Here is a 20,031-nt window from a genome sequence, read left to right as displayed (position 1 = left end):
TATGAATATGTATAACCATTTTTCACATATTTAATTCTCAAAATAGATACAAATTCATGAAAAATAGAAATCAGTTATGAAAATACCCCAAACTTTTTGTAACAATGTCATTACACATACTTAAGCTGGGAAAAATATAAAAAGGGGTTTCTAAACTGTTTAACCCAATTTTATGATTTTTATGCATTTATTCTAATAAAAATGGGGATAAATAGAAAACAGTTTCCAAAATTACCCGAACTTTTTGTGATATTGTTATTAAACATTCTTAAGTTGGGAAAAATATAAAAATTGATTTCTAAACTGTTTAACCCAATTTTATGATTTTTGAGTATTTATTCTAATAAAAATTGAAATAAATAGAAAACAGTTTCCAAAAATTGTCCAAAATTTTTGTAACGCTGTTATTAGTCATTATTAAGCTAGGAAAAATATAAAAATGAATTTATAAACTGTTTATCCCAATTTTATGATTTTTGTGTATGTATTCTAATAAACATTGGGTTTAAGTGTATTTAATCTTGGGAAAATAGAAGAAAAATAGTATACAGAAGAGAAAAATCATCAAAATTTTTATGTAGCATCCTAATGTACTAAAAGGTGTTCTGGTAAATTTTCATAATGTTTGGATGAGTAAAACTATTTTTCCTGTTTTTAGTCCATTATAAATACAAAAATCGAAGAAAAATAGGAATACACTATGAAAAATTCTGAAAATATTTTTCTAAGTGTTCCACAGAGAGTATAAGCTGCGAAAATTATTAGATACAATTTTTATATTCCCTAATGTGGTTTTATGATTTATTAGAGCTAAACAAAAAGAAAATTCAAAGCCATATTAAACAGTAACAAAAATGGATGATACTTAACGGGAGATGTTTATTAACTTAAAGGATCATCCAAGAATTTTTCCATAATTTATTTACTAGCTTAAGTATTTTATATGATTTAACACTTTATTTTCTTATTATTTTCATATAAAAATGAAGAAAATATATATTGAGCTGAAAATTTCCAGAATGCATCTTCATACAATTTGATAACAATGACAATTTGTGTTCTTATTTTTGATGTTGAACACCATGCCTAAAGGCTCAATAAATTATAGAGAAAACTTGGTTCTTGTAATTTATGTAAAGATTAGTGATGTTACTTTGACAATTTTTGCAACATGTTACAAAGACTTTTGAATCAAGATCTTTTTGTACCTATTAATACACGATATTAAGAGTTCAAAATAATTTTTGAATGATTTTTAGTGATGAATAAGTCCTTTGAACATGCAACACAAAACAAATGTTCATAAGGAAAGTGTTGTTTGAGCAACAGTTTTGTAAAAATTGGTAAAAATGAAATTTTGGAATTTTTCAGTGAGGTCAGATGGGTTTGAAAGCTAACTCAAAATATTATATTTCAGAAAAAGAATCACGAATGTTGGCTAAGAAATGAGTGAGATATGACAGTTCAAAGTCAGGTAAATAAATCTGGCAGATTGCATGCATGATGATTGGTTAGAAAAGTGGGTTTTCATCATTTCCTTGAGTAAACCTTTTGAAGTATTTTAAATATATCATGATAACCTCATATTTTGGTCATGTTTCCAGAGATCAAAAGATTAAAACTTATCAAAATGTATACATGCATTTATGAAGAAAATTTTGTTTCTAAAAAACTCTTAACTTGAGTTTGATGTTTTAATCCTTAAAATCGATTTTTGCACTAAGATCATGAACATGCAACCTTGTTTATCATACATGCATGGTGTTAAAACACATCCATCATGTTCTAAAAACCATTTTAACAAAAAGAAAACAAGTTTGAAGAAGATGAAGAAGGAGAAAGTGTAAGAAAAGAGCAAAACTTGAAGGAAAAGTGAAGTAGAAATCGATTTTACCTTGAAGAATACCACAAGATGATGAAGATTTCGAGTTTGAGGAGTGTTCTTGGGTTTGTTTTCTGGAATATTTCTTGGTTCTTTAGAGGGAGGAAGAGAGAATGGAGTGGTGCTTGGAGAGAAAAAGTAGAGAGAAGGTAGAGAGAGTTTTCTAGAGAGAGAAAGAAGAGAGATGTGTGTGTTGGAGAATGAGAGTGTGAGAGAGAGATATGGGGAGAGAGGGATCCGATTTTAGGGGAGGAGAGGCTCCCTCTCTCTTGTTTCTTTTATAAAAATTCAAATCTTTTATAAAAATATCCAACTTTTTATAAAATGTGCACCTTAACCTAGTTTTTATGCATAAAACTCTTGATTTTTGGTTTATAAATTAAGGGTACATGTTAATGAGTTAAATTTCATTTTCCTTGAATGCATTTTCATAATTTTAATTGTTATAAGATCATATTATAAGGTTCATGATTATTTTTATAGAATTTTTAAGGTCAAAGATTATAAATGTGAGTTTTTAGGGCATTTAGGGTTTTTGAGAGTTTGTAAATCTTTGGATATCAAAATTACTTGAATTTTGAGACTTCAAACTATTTTAGAGTTTCATAACTCTTATTCAAATTAGAAATATTGTTTGTAATTTATTTTTAGCGGTTTATTGGCATTCTATGTAGTGATTCCGAGATTCAAACGAAATTGAGGAATCAAGTATACTACTCCTACTCTTCAACTTTGACTTAAGTTTCTATGAGACTTTGACCTAATTTCTACTTCTAGGTCAAGTGCATGATGTGTGAATATGATTCATGAAATGGTGTTCGAGTCAAAGAATGACCCGAATATGGATAGTCTCTACAGTTAAGTAGTTATAGAATTCACATATCAATGTGAAATCTATGCACACTATCCATTGATTCTAATTGTTTCCAAGTTTCTAGTAGGTTATAACTTAGCTTCTAGTTACTAAGTCTAGTATGTGTAGTGCCTATATGTGCAACTAAGCTTAGTCAAATCTAAAACCGACTCGAATTTTGACGACTGTCACACTACCCTTGCGTATACATTCTTCAGAGATAGATCAATCGTAAGGGTCCTTGTATTGAACTTGACGTACTGTACGAGTGGTATTCCGGGGAGGTTTTCTGAGGTTTCTTCGGAAAGTTACGAAACATGAGGCACTCTATGCATGAGTACTTCGGAGTTCTGGAATGACGGCTTTGTTAGAAAGGCGATTTCGAGAAAGAGATGTGCGCAAGAAACTGGTATTGTGCGGATCGAATTGACTCAAGTTGTATGATAATATAGGAATCACTCGGAAATAAAGGCACTAGATTTGATCATAACGGCGTTACAGACAAAACACGAAAATGCAACTTTTAACAGAGTTACAGTACTTTAGATTAACTACTAGACTACTGCTGCGAACAAGGTATACTACAAAAGACAAGTATACGCAGCACGAGGATCCCTTTACTGACGGGATCTCGCAAAAGATACGGCTCGAGTTGCACTAGTTTTAAACAGTTTGAAAGCATACAAAATACCGCCGATTGGAAGCGTTCCTACACTATAGTAGGGTCCTTAGCTGTCTTTCGTTGTTCTGGGGTCGAATTCCTCCTGTTCCCCCATCACCCCTCTCTGTTGGGTAGTCCCTTTTGAAATGTCCCATTACGCCACATAGATGGCATATCCGATAAATTTCGACATTGGTGGTTGAATTAAGGTGTTGGATCCTTGTCCTGCAGAAGCGGGTAGCGTGTCCGTCTTTGTTCCAGTTATTGCAGTGCAACAGACGACAACTATGTAGATAATGGAAGCTGCACTTATTGCACTTCGGTAGCTATCCAGCATACTCTCTGGCTGGGTTAGGAATAACAGGGATACTAGTAGGGATGGTAGTAGGAGTTACAGACGTCGTGGCCGCGAAGGCTGCCACAGGTTTTTGTCTCTTGTTCGTGCCCTGGGGTGATTTGCCTTTAAATCTATCCCGGAATTTTCGTTTATTACTCTTGGGTTTGAGATTAAGAGTGTCGTGGTAGTTTGATACTCGCTAATGTATTTGGTTGTTACTTTGATTGGAATTATTGATACCCATCCCGCTAACATTTGCATTGTTAGCGTTTAGGTGAGTCATGATAGCTGTCACGGCAGCTGAGACTACAGCTTGAAAGGTGGCTGCATCAATCTGAAGAGTTGGTGTTTGGCTGATGGGTTGTTTACTTTTCTTTGGCGACATGATTCTGTTACATGAAAATAAAATGAGTTCGTGAGCGATTAAGGTTTAACCTAGATGTATTTCGATCGCTCATGAAAAGAGTAGAATTATGTTCTCGAGGGTTTGACCTACACCCCTATGATGTAGTTATAGTACAGGGTAGGAGTAAGTTCATAGAATGGGTACAAGACGTTTGTCGTTCAAACCGGGGTTCCATTGGTTGGTGGATAACATGATCCAACCTTCGAAAGAGAATTGGGAATGATCCCCGAGTTAAATTACCCTAGTCCAATAACTTGACTAGAGTGGGTTTTAGATAGACTGTAACGATAGTATGATGAAAGCATTTGAACAAAGCGTGACACGGGAATTAGCCGATTGTCAAAATCATTGATATTTAAGATGTAATACGCTTGGGAAAAATGACATTGGAGTAGGTCTTACATCTTATACGAGGTACCAAAAGTTTTGACGGCATACTGGCCTAACTAGAAGGTACTTATAGTACAAAGTTAGTTACCTAGAAAGGTAGCACTTAGAGCATAGCTAAGAAGACTATTCTTTCAACTAGGGAAAGAAAGGTAGAATGTCTCCTACTGGGGACGGTTATCCCTTGGGTGAACCCTTAGTTCAGCCAGTTGGCGCTCCATATCAATTAGGTGCCTTTCGTACAACCTTTGGCGTACTCGGAGGTCTATGACTTCAGCTCAAGTTTCAGCAAGCTCTTGTTGCAGGGTCTCACGGTCTACTTTGGATCTGTCACGAGCATCTTCAAGACGAATGGTGCGGAGGGTATGCATTCTTGCATTGGTGACAACTTCCGTGATTTGATGGAGATCTGTCCTGCCTTGAATCTCATTTCGGGCCACTCTGCGGACCAGGATTGGCAAGACTCTGTCTGCTGAGCCCCCTTCACTCAGGTCATAAAAGCTTCGGTCTCCATTGAATGGCATGGGCTGATCCTGTCCTTGGCTCCTTGTTTCCAAGCTTTCCACCCACGGAGGCGTCGGGCCTTGAAAAGCCGGACGAGGGTTAGGATTTGGAACAAGAGCCATCGGGGGTAGGTTCTCAACTTCTGGCTCGGAGTCAGAACCATCTGCAAAGCCCTCAGCCTGGTGACCATCCATAGGGATTGGGTGATCATTTTCTAGCTCTGCTTCAAACCCGCCATCATTACCTTGGTTAGGGAAGTACAAGTTGTCGTGGGGATGGAATCCAGCCCTGTTATCCACGCGAGAAAAGGGATAAAGAAATAACTAAATAGACGAACTAATTAGATAATTATAAGATGATCTTTATCAGTTACTTCAACACTTGTTTAGCGCATACCTGTTATATGTAACCAAGACAGGATAGACCTTCGAATAAGTGACCCTAACTCTAAGCCCACAACCAAACAAGGAACAGGAAGTAAATCAAAGATCACAAATTCTAAGTCTATGACATCCTAGCACATATAACCTTAGTGTATCCACTAAACAACCATTGACATACTAATAAAGACCTTTAGTTCTTAGATAAGTAATTATAGTAACACAAAATACTCCTATAGTATTTTAAGTTTATGTTCTGTTCTACTGTTCTCATTGTAGTAGTGTTGGTAAGTTTTTAGACTTGTTGCGACCTCACAACCACACTTAGGCACATGCTAGTTAACCCTCGGATAATATAGTTGATCAGGCTATATCTTCCCTGCTTTGACTATATGTCTCTAAGTCTACTTGTGTTGTCCAACAATCGTAATACTTTTGTTCTGTCCTAGTGACCCTGATTTTGGTATGAATGCAGGTATGTATACTTGGTTAAATATTTTATTATTTAAAAGTATAAACTCCTTATCAGAGTATTTTAATCCCGCTGTGTTTATAGTTCGTATATCTTTTATGGGTTGATACCAATCTGTCACACCCCAAAACCGGAACGGCGGAAACGTTCGGGGGTGGAGGACGTCATGTTCTGTATCACAACAATGCAAAGTAGTAAACAAGCAACAACATCATCCATTGCATTAATAATATAATTTCATACAAGTGTGTTCTGTCAAGTTATATAGACACCAGAAATATACATCAAAAATAAAAGATGAGTCTTGAACGAGCTCCATCTTCTCAAAACCTGGAACCAGTACCTGTCTACTGGTGACCTGAGAATACAAGTTATTTTGAAAGAGTTTATCAGCTTTAAATCTGGTGAGATCATAAGTATATTAATCTCTGTGTTTGTATGAAATTGTTTGTAAGTCTGTAATGTATAAGTTTTGTAAAAGTTTGTAACTGTTTGAATTTTCCTAGAAAACCCTATGTTTCCTACTAAAAGTAGCCTTCTACCAAGGCATCTAGTGTCTGTGTGTGTCTCTTGTAAGAGTGTGTATTTTCCCATATCTTACTATCATTAACCAAAAATATAGTTTTTACATTATTGTTTATTGTGTGAATATCACAAAGTAAATGTAAAGGGAAAATGAAATGTTACTGTAGTGTTGTATTAAGTAACTACTGCTGTACTAACTACCTTAAATCAATTGTTATTTAAAGTACCATGTGATCGGCCTGTATCCTGCTACCGACTCTAGTAAAACGACGATGTAAGACGTCGTAAGAAATGACGTTTGGCACCCGTAGACTTGCAAGTCCCACTCTAGCGAGCAGCAAGGTGTAGGATAGTCAATCCAGTATAGATCTATACACAAACTCATACACTCCCCAATTAAGGAGATTCTGGATACAAAACGGGTCATGACAGGTAGTGCCATGCCCCCGTTAAGTGGCTCACGTAACTGTAAGTAATGTATATGTATATGTATATGTATGTGCTAGCTGTATTCTGTGTTCTTTCTCTGTCTAGCTTGTATGTTTTGTTTCTCATCACTGTGTATTATGTTTGTTTCTCATCACTATGTATTATTTTTGTTTCTCATCACTATGTATTATGTTTGTTTCTCATCACTATGTATTATGTTTGTTTCTCATCACTATGTATTATGTTTGTTTCTCATCACTATGTATTACTTATGAATCACACAATTCCATTCCAATGGCCCAAAAGTGGGTCCCAATAAGTCCAACCCCATAAATCCAATATTAGGGTTTTCTAAACCCTAATTAGGGTTTCCAACCCCATCTTAGCCCAATAGGCCCAATTGACATGTCCTTTTGAGCAATTAAGGTTCATTAGACTCATTAAGGTTTCACTAGGCCCATTAGTCATCTGTTTGGGCGTTTAGGTCCTTTAAGCTTCATTGGGCCCATTAGGGTTTCTTTGTCCCTTGTCCAAACATCCAAACGAGTCAAAACAGCATCAAAGCACACCGCCACCCGACACGGCGGCCGGTGGCGGCAGGAGACGGCAGCCACCACCCTACGGTGGTGGTTTGAGTTTCTTGTCATTAGTTCTCTTTCCGGTTACATTTTACAATGCGAAAACCCCAAATAATCACACACACACACTAATACAAAAACACATAGACAACAACCTAATTGCGGCCGGCGGTGGCCAGGGTTGCAGCCACCACCTCATGGTGGTGGCGGTGGATTTTCTTGAGGATTCCGACTAAACAAAGCACACACAACACATACTTCCACAGAAAACACACTCATACATTAGTATTGATCGGAACAGGAGCATCTCCACCCTCTTGGTGGCGTTTGGCGGCGGCAGGGCGGACATGACGGGACAACAGCGGCGGCAGGGTGCACAGATCGAGTGGTACATCAGAGCAACGGGCTAGCTGGTTGTCGGTGGATTCACGCACGAGGGAAAGAACCTCAGTAACACCCAAGTTCGATCTCAGCCTCTCTTCTCGTTGGAGTGACAACAACGACAACAGCGCCTGGAGGCTGCCCTCCACCCTCGTCGGTCTTCAATGTTTCCGGTGACAAGGAGGCTCGATGATAGCGATAACACGGTGGCGGAACCGAGCTGTCAGACTAGGTGTTGTACCGGCGGCTAATGAGGGTTCCCATGGTGATGGCGGCGGTCCCTCCGACTCCAACAATCATGGTGGTGAGGATGACCTAAAGGGAGGTGTTGCGCCGGTAATAAGAGAAAGGAAGTATGTCTGCTGCAATTGTCCTTAGGGTTAGGGTTTATTTAAACCTTTATACCCGACTCCACTCTATAGTTTGCCATAATGGCAATAACAGTCTCTCCATCCCTTTTTATTCAAATGTAATCCAAAAGTTACCATTTTAACCCCCTGCTTATCAAGTTAGATCTGAATTTTACCAACAGCCCCTTACTCCATAAAATCTCTTCAAATTAAGCCCCAAAAATTACCATTTAGTCCTTGCCTTCCATAATACTTACAAATTAAGTCTGGATTTTACACTTTTAACCCCTAATCTCTTAAAGTGTAACAATTAGCTCTACGAGACCATCGTTTGATATATAGCTATTTATTTTAGAGCTATTATTCATTCATTAATTTGTTTATTTATTTAATAAATAAACAGGATGTTACAGTAGATAAGTATGTCATCGATGAATACAATGACTAACTGATCCAAGTAAGGACGAAACACCCTATTCATTAAGTCCATGAATACCGTGGTTGCATTGGTCAATCCGAATGGCATCACTACAAACTCGTAGTGCCCATAACGAGTTTGGAAGGCTATCTTCGGAACATCCTCCTCTAACACTCGTAACCGGTGATACCCGGATCTCAAATCAATCTTTGAGAAGTAATTCGCCCCTTGCAGTTGGTCGAACCAGTCGTCTATGCGAGGTAGAGGGTAACGATTTTTGATAGTAAGCTTGTTTTGTTCTCTGTAGTCGATGCACATAAGGAATGATCCGTCTTTCTTCTTCATGAACAAGATCAGTGCTCCACAGGGTGAGAACCTTGGTCTAATAAAGCCCTTGCTGAGCAGCTCGTTAAGCTGACCCGATAGCTCCTACATCTCAGCTGGTGCAAGACGATAGGGCGATTTGGCTACTGGGGTAGCCCCTAGAAATAAGTCGATTCTGAACTCGACTTGACGCTGTGGAGGTAATCCTGGTAGTTCTTCTGGAAAGATGTCAGGAAAGTCGCGTACTTCTGGGATGTTCTTTATGTCTTTCGTCTCTTGGCTCATATCGACAACATGAGCAAGGAATGTGTGACATTCCTTTCGTAAGTACTTTTGGGCTTGTATGCTCAAGATGATACGAAGGTTCGTGTCGGGTTTGTCACCATAGATAACTAGAGTTTCGTTAGATGGTAGATTAAGATGAACGGCCTTCTCATAACACATGATGTCAGCACGATGAAGACTCAGCCAATCCATGCTGATAATGACGTCGAAACTTTTAATGGAGACCGGTATGAGGTCGATTGGAAATGAATGGCTATCTAGAGTTTGAGTACATCCTATGTATATACTGCTAGTGCTCTCAGTTTTTCCATTATACATTTCTACAGTGAACGGTTCTTTAAGTGCGTGTGATTGTTGTTTAAGTAAGTGTGCAAATTTCTGGTTCACAAAACTCCTTTTCGCTCCACTATCAAATAGTATGCATGCATATGAGTTATCGAGGAGAAACGTACCAGTTACCACTCTAGGGTCTGCTACCGCCTCCTCGTGGCCTATAGCCAAAACTCTTCCCACTCCGCCCGCGTTTCCTGCCTTCGGGCAGTTCCTCTTGTAGTGACCCACCTCGCTACATCCGTAGCAAGCCTGGCCCACACCAACGCCGGGGACTTGGGTGATTGGCCTAGACGAAGCCTTGCAGAAACGGGGAGTGTGCCCTTTCCTTTTGCAGTTAGCGCACTACATTTCCTGGCAGGGTCTATTATGGTGGAAGTTGCACTTGTTGCACTTGGGCAAGCTCCCAGCATACTGCTTCATCGGTGCAGTAGCAGTAGCTGTTATCGCAGCAGGAACAGCCACGACCTACCTCTTTTTGGCAGAGTTCTGCATCGCGTTCTTCTTTTTGTTGTCCCAAAACTTCCGCTTATTGTCAGCGGCTTTGGATGGTTCTTAGACGACAATGGTTGTTGTCGTTGGGGTGCCGACTCCATGATCAATGAGTCGCTATGCCAATCGCTTGGCACTGTAGATGGTAGTGGGTTTGAAGACAAGACATTCCCCAGGAATGGAGGCACCAGCCCCCAGATGTACCTCTCAACTTTCTTTCCCTCGGTAGGGACCATTCCCGGACATAGTGCGACTAGATCGTTGAACCTGGCAGTGTAGGCAACTATGTCGGAGCCCTTCATGGTTAGGCTCCAAAGTTCTTGTTCCAGTTTCTGAACCTCGCCCCTCGGGCGGTACTCTTCAATCGTGAGCTCCTTCAGAGCTTCTCATCCCATAGCAGTAGCCACTATCAGGGTTAGTGACTTGATATGGTTATTCCACCACGTCAAGGCTCTATCCGCGAAGGTGCAGGCAACAAATTTAACTTTGCTCCCTTCCGGACAGGAGCAGACCTCGAAGATCGACTCCGTTTTCTCGAACCATTGTGAGAGGCCAATGATTCCACCAGTCCTGTTAAAGGTCCTGGGCTTGCAGTAGGTGAAGTCCTTGTACAAGCACTCCCTAATATGCCCGTGACTACCACCTTGGGTGTGGTTAACACCCGATCCACTCCCGCTAGTACCGATCGTGTTGATGTTGGATTAATGTCTAAGTCCATAACTATATTCGGTATGTACTTGACCCGACCCGGCATGGTCCATTTGGGTTTCACTTCACCGGCACAATTTATATGGATAGTCTTTTGAGAATAGTATATTTATGATTTATATTAATATATTGTAAGTTCTAATATATTAATATGGAATCATATTATTTAATTAGTATTGAACAAGAATTAATTTAGAATTAATTAGGTGATCAAAAAGAACTAATTAAATATGGACTATTATATATATGGAATGGGTCAAGTTCATTTAGGTTGGTCTAAGCTTTCATGGATGGTCCATGGAGCTTTTAACCCATGGATCCTATGTAAATGAAAGGTCATGGGTATTAGGGTTTACATGGATGTAACCCTAATCCTCCATAGTATATAAAGGGGTCCTTGGCTCACAAAATTGGCACAAGTGTGTGAAAATAAGAGTGGGCCGATGTTAGTGTTCATACATATTCTCTCAAGTTCTTCCAAGGTGTTTTGGTGATTTGTGATTCCATTTGAGGCTTCCACACCATTGGGGCTAAGCTCTTAAAGCTTGAAGACATCAAGCTACATCAAAAGGTATGTCATCTAACTAGAACTTTGTAGTATAGGTGCTTCATAATATTCTAGTTAGGATGAAACCTTGGAATAGTTAATATTTGCATGTATAATAGAGAAAACATAGATCCAAGGTTTATCGGGTTGCATGTACACCATAGGAGTGTTAGAATGCTGAAAAACCAACAGTGCTATCAGAGCCATGGGTTGTTTTCTGTTATATTGATGCAAATGTTTTACTTTCAAGTTGAAAAAAAAAGGAAAAAAAAAACATGACGTTTGTCAAATTTTAAGATAATTACTTGTTTTGAGAAAAACGAATTATTTGTAAAATTTGAATCATTTGTTATATGAGTTGAATTAGGTCAAATTTAGTAAAAGATAAAATGATATGATTATTTTATTAGTTTTAAAAGTTTGATCTAAATGTTTTAAGGAGTTACATATTTTGTCATAAAATTTTGGAGCTCAAAAGTTTTTTTTAAAGTTGTGATCTTAAGGGTTTTTGAAACTTCCATAAGTTATGGATATGAAAGTTTTTTAAAAAAAAAAAAAATTTGATTCAAAGTTTTTATGGAGTTACAAAATTTGGTGTTAATGTTTTAAAGAATTCCATAACTTGTTCTTAAGTTATGGAACATGGAAAGTTTCATCATAAAACACCATTAATTCCATAAGTTATGGAATCCAAAGGTTTTCAAGAATTACAAAACTTGCCCTCAAGTTTTGGAATTTGAGAAAAGTTTTTTATGAAAAAAAGAATTGAATTCTAAAACTCTTGGGTTCATAACTTAAACAATTAATTAAATGGTTTTAATTTTGAGTTTAATAATTGGAATTATGATGTTTTGTTGAATAGTTCAAATTAACTCTTATGGACTTTATTAATAGTTAATTAAAGCATTTAATTAAAAGAGTATTATTAATCCATAAATATATGGTTTGAGTTTAATTAAATTACAAGTCTAGTTTAATTAATAGATTAAACCCCCAAGTATTTTAAATGTCTAAAATACACCCTTATACTATTATAATATTAAAAGTTTAATATATTATATGTATAAGAGCAAGTCGTCTTACCATTAGTAGGCCTCATTCACGAAGCCGGTCTATAAAGGGGGTATAAGGTTACTGCCTATAAAATGACAGTTTAATGGGTGTCCACTCTCACTCACCGCTTCCTTGACCGGTGGAGGGTCGTTAGCCGAACAGGTAGGAGAATGACTATAATTCTCCCTTCATTATAAGTATAATGATAAATACTAAGTAACTAAACACTTATAAATTCCCAATCTTAGTTACTTAGGAAAATGTGAATAAAGTGCTAATCCATGAAATTACAGTTTGCACTTTGTTTAAGCTGTTAGTGGAGCGTGTGTGGTTAACCGGCACACTAACCTGGACTTAACAAGGTAGGCAAAGGGTAACTTAATGTTTATCATAGTATCGTTGGAGCGTGTGTGGTTAACCGACACATCGATTGAGGGGCAAATATTAAGGGTACCAAGTATATTTGCATGGTTACTTCACACCTTGTTTTGGGATCCTCGGCATCCCAGTCTCAAAACCTGAAGGGCACACTCGAGATTGAAACATGCCATTGAAAATTTCAATGAATCTCAAAAGAATCTAGGTGTTTCAAAACCAATTAAAACCTAATAATACATTTCGTTTATCTTGGTGGAAATTGGTGAATCGTCATTCACCTACCTTCAAATATTTTATAGCTTGGATTACGGCATCCCTCTTCCAAGTTATAAAATAGTTTGTTGGGTCCTAGCCTTAATATATCATATTGGGTGTTATATTAAGGACTTAAATCAACTTTACGTGAATTTCTCCCATTGTTGATGTCTGGTTTAGACAAAAATGATCTTCCCAAGCCAAGCTTTCCTAATGAATATGACTTCCCGAGTTTGGCTCATGGAAGTAATACTTCTCTTCCTCCACCTCCTCTAATTATTCTCCCTAACCCACAAGTTCAAGGTCACTCAAGCCCTAATGGCAAGCAAGGTCTATGTGTGATCACATCTTAGAGATGAAGTCACATATTGACAAGCCGGGAGAGTTGGGTGTCAAAGTCTTGAGAAAGTTGGATGTTCAATCACTTTCTAAGTCACATAGTGAGTTCCTTTGGGACTACTATGAAACAGACTATGACATGAACCTTAATGATCATATATATTCGCTTGGTGCTGCTGAATCGGCAATGATTTGGAACGATAGTAAAGCAAATTTGATTAGAAGATCAACTTCCCAAAAACTTTATGGACAGTGACAATGGTGACACTGGAAATCCAGAAAAAAGCATTCTCTTCCCAATGGAAAGGGATTGGCCATAGTCAACCCGGTTGACCAAATGGTAAAGAGAAAGGCTAAGTCTGAGATAGTCCCATTACCAAAGGGTCCATATGTTTATTTTCCCAAAGGAAGGGGCGTTGATTGCAAAGCTGCCAAATTTACCAAGGATGTTAAAGTCAATAAGTTTCACTCTACATCAGGTAGAGCCCATTATCTAACTCTGTTAAGTTCTATTCTGAGATCCTCATTACATGATGTGACTGGGTCACATGTTGATGTTTTAAGAATCAAAGAATAGAGAGAAATCTTAAAGGAAGTATATGCTGATTCTGATCGCGAAGGTGGATTTCGATCGCATCAGAATTTTGAGCAGTTGCTTAAGAAGTTATGATATATTGCTAAGGAATAGATAACGACAATACTCCATGTGGATTGTAAGGATAAGTTTTTCCGCAAAGTTTTAAAATAAAAGAAAATTGTTTAATTTTATTTATTTGAAGTATCCTTACAATGGCATTTGTGGAAAATTGTTGCTTATATGATTCCACTGACAACAATATTGGAAAATGGATTTGATTCTTTCATTTGTGGTAGTGTCTAAATTTACCAAATCAGGAAAGTTCCTCATCACCCAAGTTTCAATTGGACCAAAACTTGGAATCATGCAAGTTGAATAGTATGATGAATGAGAACTTTCAAGCATTGGAAAATCAAGACTAATTACTTGTTCACATGGATGTGTGAGTCAAGTGAAGGACTAAAGGGATCGAGTACATATTCTTGTGCACTGGTCATGTCCACCACAAAGCTCGTTAAGACTATTTGATTCACTAAAGTTTAGTAAATATGGTTATACTTACAAGTTTAAGTATAATTCTGAAACATTGGAAAAGTATCAATGTATGGCAGAACGAATGGGAATAATCAAATTAGGCAGAAAGATAAAAGTTTCTTAAATCTGAAAAGATGGGAGAGTACTTTAGTATCATTTTTGTGATCATCTTAATGATTTAGAAATCATATCACAATTAGTCCTCTAAAGGTCATCTTAGTGCATTCTTATGACTAAGAAGAGGAGTCATGAATTGTTGAAATGGTTAGATCAGGAAGATGAGTCATACTTCGTTCCAAAACAATTCTTAGAGTCATACTCCAAGATTGTAACTTGAGTGACATATCTTAAAGAAAGGTTTAAAACACTTTTCAAATGTAAGAGTAAAAGTTTCCTACTCTTGTATATTTGAAATTGGTAAGTTGTGATGTTTTGGATAAAACAAAGACCAACTAAGGCCAATTGTGTGAAGTGTTTGTCTTGATAAAGAATCCGCACTATCTCTTGAATATTTGGCAAGATAGTCTTATATGTCAAGAGGATAGTGGGAGTCTTAAAGATCCTAAAAAGAATTTCAAGAACTAATCAAGAATAAAACCTGAGGTTCTTCACTAGCACACGACTTGAGGTTTATAACCTATCGTGTTGACATATTCTGTGCCCATTCCAGTTAAAGTTGGCTTTGCATAGGAGTTCTGAAAGTTCTCAATTGGTTGCATAACAACTTGGAAGCAATGGCAGGCCCTGTACTGCCAGGTGGCAAGAAATTAAGATTGCATAAGTTCAGTCCATATGAGTTTGGATTTGTCATTATCCTTGTCTTGTGACTATGGTTTTGACGATTCACATGGATAAGAACAAATACATCATAAAATCTAAGGGTCATAAGGTTTCTCTCCGATTCATGAAAATGATGGTGAAGAAACACTTCCACCAAGTAGATTTGAAGCAGATGGCAAAAGGTCTAAACAATTGAGACTATGATTACGGCATCCCTTTTCATAGTTCTGAAATTGTTTAGACACACATACATGCTATCTAAGGAAAGGTGTATGATTTTGATAAAGTTTTATCAAAGCATCTCGTATCAGAAATCTGAACTTTGGTAAGAAAGTCAATAAAGTATTGATTTCTAGAAGTCTAGCTGATTTCTGAGTACATGTCAAAGCTAGTGGGAGCGTAAGTGTTATGCTAATAATCATCATGTTAGTGGGAGCATGATAATTATTGTTAGTGTTGCAAGTTAGCAATGTTAAATATAGAAAACAAAAGTTTCAATTCGTGAGGCTGCAGGGATTGAAAAAGTTGTTTTGCTATAATTAAGGGAGAGGATATACTTCATTTCAGTTATAAAGGCTTAGATTGAGACCTTAATCATCTTTAGTCAAGAATATATATATATATATATATATATATATATATATGAATTTCATTTTGTATTGGTTCAACTTAAGGAAATTCTATATATTGCGTTCTCAAAATTCGATTATCATTACGGCATCCCTCTTCATAGTCAAATTTTGAAAACATGGCAAATAAAAATATTGTAGCAAAAGACTGGTCTAGAATCATGTCTTTATGTGAGACATCATGAATCCTGTACCATTTGCTTTGGGTACAGGATCGATTGCATGTGCTATAATATTTGTCATTTCTAAATTTTTCCAAATGCCCAGAGGCATTAAGAAGGGAAAAGGTCTAGAATTGGATATGACTAAAATGATTAAGCAATTGTCGAGGACAATCTGAGGTTTACCAAAGATTGGTTGCTCAGGGATAGTTGGAAGTATAGTGCTAATTTTGGAAGGACCATATTGACATATTCTGAAAAGAGGCATCTCTTATTCAGAAGTGATAGTCAAAATGATAATATGGAGTTGTCTTCATAGGTGGAAGTTATCTATGTAAGATTAGAAAACTTAATGCAAGAAGCATGTCCAAAGCAATGTACTTTGAATATGAGACTTAGTTTCCATAGAGTTGATCTCCACTGGAATACCTTATAATGACTGTTGACAAGTCTTTGTGACTTTGTACATATTCATTACAGGAGGGTCAGTGCATATAAGTTAAAAATCTAAACAGATTTCGATAAATGATAGGAATTTGAAATTCTCACATTTTTCGATAAGGATTTGTGAGTGTGAAATTAGAATCATTGAAATTATGTTCAATTGGTTTATTTCACAAAGTAAGGATCATAGACAAACATAGAGTGCATACTTGGTGTATGGCAATGCTATTGTTTAAGAAAAACATAGTGTACATGCTTGGAGCATGGGACAACTAGTGTTTTTAATTCAAGTATAAAGTTGATAAAACCGAAACAATGAATAATGAGTAATCAGTATGGTGAAAACGCATAATATCTTATATTCTTCAAACCTAGAGATATGAGTTGTTACTATGAGTTGGTTATACATTGATTGCATGAAAACGCATTTGGTAACTCGATGTTATAAAACGTGCCTTTGTGTATGATTCAACAAGTAGTAGAACAAGCCATATGAGTCGAAGTTTATCCATTCCTTTTACCTTCGGGATAAAAACGATATCTGTGGGCCCCTAGATGATTTAGCGATGACACATGTGAGTGCTTGGCCAAGCCAGGACTGATTTGATTTGTTCAATCAGCCAGTCATCATAAATCGAAAATCGGGAAACAACAAATGGACAGAGAGAATGATTATAATCCATGTCTCAGTCCATATGATATCTAGAATGGAGGAATATATGACCCTTTATCTAATGGACAAGTCATTGACAAGGTCAGAGTTCGACAACGGCTTTAAGAGCTATGATTTCCAGTTAGGTTTTGAAGTCATACTCAATAATAGTTTTGGACTTATCCAAGTGGGAGACTGTTGGATTAATGTCTAAGTCCATAACTATATTTGGTATGTACTTGACCCGATCCGGCATAGTCCATTTGGGTTTCACTTCACCGGCACAATTTATATGGATAGTCTTTTGAGAATAGTATATTTATGATTTATATTAATATATTGTAAGTTCTAATATATTAATATGGAATCATATTATTTAATTAGTATTGAACAAGAATTAATTTAGAATTAATTAGGTGATCAAAAAGAACTAATTAAATATGGACTATTATATATATGGAATGGGTCAAGTTCATTTAGGTTGGTCTAAGCTTTCATGGATGGTCCATGGAGCTTTTAACCCATGGATCCTATGTAAATGAAAGGTCATGGGTATTAGGGTTTACATGGATGTAACCCGAATCCTCCATAATATATAAAGGGGTCCTTGGCTCACAAAATTGGCACAAGCGTGTGAAAATAAGAGTGGGCCGATTTTAGTGTGCATACATATTCTCTCAAGTTCTTCCAAGGTGTTTTGGTGATTTGTGATTCCATTTGAGGCTTCCACACTATTGGGGCTAAGCTCTTAAAGCTTGAAGACATCAAGCTACATCAAAAGGTATGTCATCTAGCTAGAACTTTGTAGTATAGGTGCTTCATAATATGCTAGTTAGGATGAAACCTTGGAATAGTTAATATTTGCATGTATAATAGAGAAAACATAGATCCAAGTTTTATAGGGTTGTATGTACACCATAGGACTGCTAGAATGCTGAAAACCCAACAGTTAAATGGACCTAGGGCTGCCGTAACAGTCGCAACCATTGCAGCTTGGATAGCTGCCAGATCGAATTGTGGAGGAGGTAGTGGAGTTTGAGCTGGAGTTATTGGAGTAGTTCGCTTGTTTGATCTACGCGGAGGCATCTTGTAGCTATAAGTTCACAAAGATGAAGATATTGGTAAGCATTCGATAGTGAGAAAATGAGAGTGGTCCATGGACTAACTCACCATAGCCCAACAAATAGATGAGAGTATGATTGAAATAGAGATCTAACAATAGAAGGATGAAAGAATTTGGATAAACATTTCCCAAAAGATTAGATGTCTGTCAATAATATCGACATTCATGATGTAACAAGTTTGGGAAAAATGACGTAGGAGTAGGTCTTACATCAAACCAGAATAAGAAAATTTTGACAGCATAAAGACCTAGCAGACTGAAAGTTCAAGATATTAAGATAAACAGGAAATTTATACTAGAGTCTATACGTATATCCAAAATACAGAGTAGAGTAGACTCTACTTGCGACGAGAGTCGCTCGGACGAGCCTTTGATTCTGCCTGATGACGTTCCATGTCCAACATACGCCTTTCGAACGTCGCCTGTCGTGCTCGAAGTTCCCTGACTTCGGCTTGGGTTGCAGTAAGTTCTCTCTGCAGGACCTCATTGTTGTCCAAATTTCTACCATGCGCAGCTTGTAGATGGTGAATGCGGACTGTATTGACTCCTGCATCGGCATCAACTTCCATGACTATGTTGATGGTTGCCCTACCCTGCTCGTCATTCCGAGCAACCGTGCGAACCAGAATAGGCAGGATTCTATCTGCTGAGCCTCCCTCGTTCAGATTGTAGAAGCTTCGGTCTCCGTTGTAGGGTAAGGGTTGACCCTGTTCTTGACTCCATCTATCCAAACTCTCTGCCCACAAAGGCGTCGGGCCTTGAAAATCCGGACGAGGGTTAGGATTTGGGATTGGGGCCACTAGGGGTAGATCATTGACTTCTGGCTCTGAGTCAGAATCCTCAGGCAAGTTTTCTGCGAAGTCATCATCTAAAGGAATTGCATGATTCTCTTCTGGATCTGCATCGAGCCATCCACCATTTCCTTGGTTGGGAAAATACGGGCCGCCGGGGAGATTGAATCCAGCCATGTTATCGACGCGAGAATAGGGTAAAAGAAATAGTTAATAGACGTACTACTTTAATATAATTATAGGATGATCCTTACCAGTTACTCCAATATTTGCGTAGTGCATACCAGTCATATGTAACCAAGATAGAATAGACCTTCGAATAAGTGACCCTAACTCTAAGTCCACAACCAAACAAGGAACAAGAAGTAAAGCAAAGATCACAGATTCTAAGTCTATGACACCTTAGTCACATGTAACCTTAGTGTATCCACTCAGCAACTATTGTCATACTAGTAAAGACCTTTTAGTTTACACATAAGTAAATATAGTAACACAAAATGTGACAACTGTCAATTCAGGTCATTCTCGGACTCATGCATCTTTTTATAAAAACCATACATGCACAACATGCCATGGCCTATTACTATAAATTAGGTCAAAATCTTGCATGAACTAGGATCCAACTAAAATCTAGGACTAATATACTTGACTCTTACGATTCTAGTAAGTTGTTTAACTACAATAGGAAATGCCAATACCCGAATTAGAATAAAACTTCAAACTTTGTTACAATTGAAAAAGGGTATAAAACCCTAAAAATAAATTAAAATATTCTAATTTCATCCCAATATGATGGTGAATATCAAACAATGTTCCAAAAACTCTAAAGAGCCCAAAAATCCAAATTTATAAACTTTAAAGCTTAAAAACTTTATAAAATTTGCTATAAACTTCCTAATATAAAATTTTTATTAATCAAATTATAGATTATAATCAATGAAATAGAAATTTAAATTATCATACATTAATCATAATTTATTAGTAAAAAACAAGATTTTTAAATAAATCAAGAATTGCTTAAAGAAACATTTTTATAAAAATTTAGGTTTTATAAAAATTGAAGGGA

The sequence above is a fragment of the Lactuca virosa genome, chromosome 3 (genome assembly GCF_052849685.1).
Source record: "Lactuca virosa cultivar CGN04683 chromosome 3, Lactuca_virosa_CGN04683_v6, whole genome shotgun sequence".
In the NCBI taxonomy this organism is placed as follows: Eukaryota; Viridiplantae; Streptophyta; class Magnoliopsida; order Asterales; family Asteraceae; genus Lactuca; species Lactuca virosa.
The sequence above is the reverse complement of the archived record's forward strand: the minus strand, read 5'-3'. Positions refer to the sequence as shown.